The sequence below is a fragment of the Egretta garzetta genome, unplaced genomic scaffold (assembly GCF_000687185.1).
Source record: "Egretta garzetta isolate BGI_Z169 unplaced genomic scaffold, ASM68718v1 scaffold413, whole genome shotgun sequence".
NCBI classification, from domain to species: Eukaryota; Metazoa; Chordata; class Aves; order Pelecaniformes; family Ardeidae; genus Egretta; species Egretta garzetta.
The window spans coordinates 693,816-694,961 of NW_009259054.1; positions in this window are offsets into that span (position 1 = coordinate 693,816).

The following is a 1,146-nucleotide window of genomic DNA, read 5'->3' on the forward strand; positions in this document are numbered from 1 at the left end:
GGGTGTCGGCGGCAGACCCGCTCCGGGTGGGGCAAGCTCAATGGACGAGCATGACCCAAGCCTGCACGGCGCAGCTTGGCAAGCACGAAATACAAATGGGCTTTCATTCCCACAGCACACGCTTCTCATTGGAAAGCACAATGTATATGCATATATAGCACATATTTAGGCTGTTCCTTTCACTATCCAGTTCACTTAATAAAGCACCTTTATTTTTAAAATGTATTTTTTGATAATAAATCCTACGCTATAATCTTTTAAAGATAGTTTTAGTCTTAAACAGAAAAACCACCTGCGATGTTTCCAATACACCTATTCAAGGAACACTCATTTTACAGTTTCACATTTTTAATAGGTAGTATATGCCCTTCTATTGTCTCATGCATCAGACACTTTTCTCTAACTACCAGTCAAGAGGGAAGAAGCTCAAATTATGCTGATTAATATTCAATTGCAATAGATTAAGTAACACACGACTAAGAGGTCCAATTCAAGAGGGTTTTCTCCCCCCCCCCAAGCTTTCAGAATTACACAATCCCCTGAGCTACAGCAATACAGCCTTCTACTAAAACAGAGTCTGTTACCACAGAGCAGTTACTGAAATGTTGTATCACACAACTAAAGATCTTTAAAACATGCAAACAAGAAAGAAGCAAAAGAAAGTCACCTAATCTTTTTATACAGATGTATACACTGGAAAATGAAGAAGTCTTTCCCACAAACACACCATCTCCTCTTTGCCCCCACAATTTCAGAGCCAGAAGACAGCATCAGCCAGCCAAATTTAACAAACTAAATTGTCTGTACTAATCCTTTTTCTCATGCTGTATGAAGCTTTGCTGCAACATACTAATTTATCCAAGCTGAAAGACCCAGGAAAAGACAGCATTCCTGAGTAGAGGTATCACCCCTAGGAGGTTTCTGAGCGCTCTTTATCCAAATGGCCAGGGCAGCCCCCTCTGTCTTGGGCTGCACGCATTCCCAAACCCCATGGCAAAGACGTGGCTGCAGAGCTGCACATCCACCTGCCCTGGAGATGGAAGAGTAAACCCAGCATAAAGGAGCCACCTTTTGCCTGGAAATCACAGTGTTCCTATAACTCTGCTACTCCCCTGGGCACCCAACTTGTTGCAACTTCCCACGGGC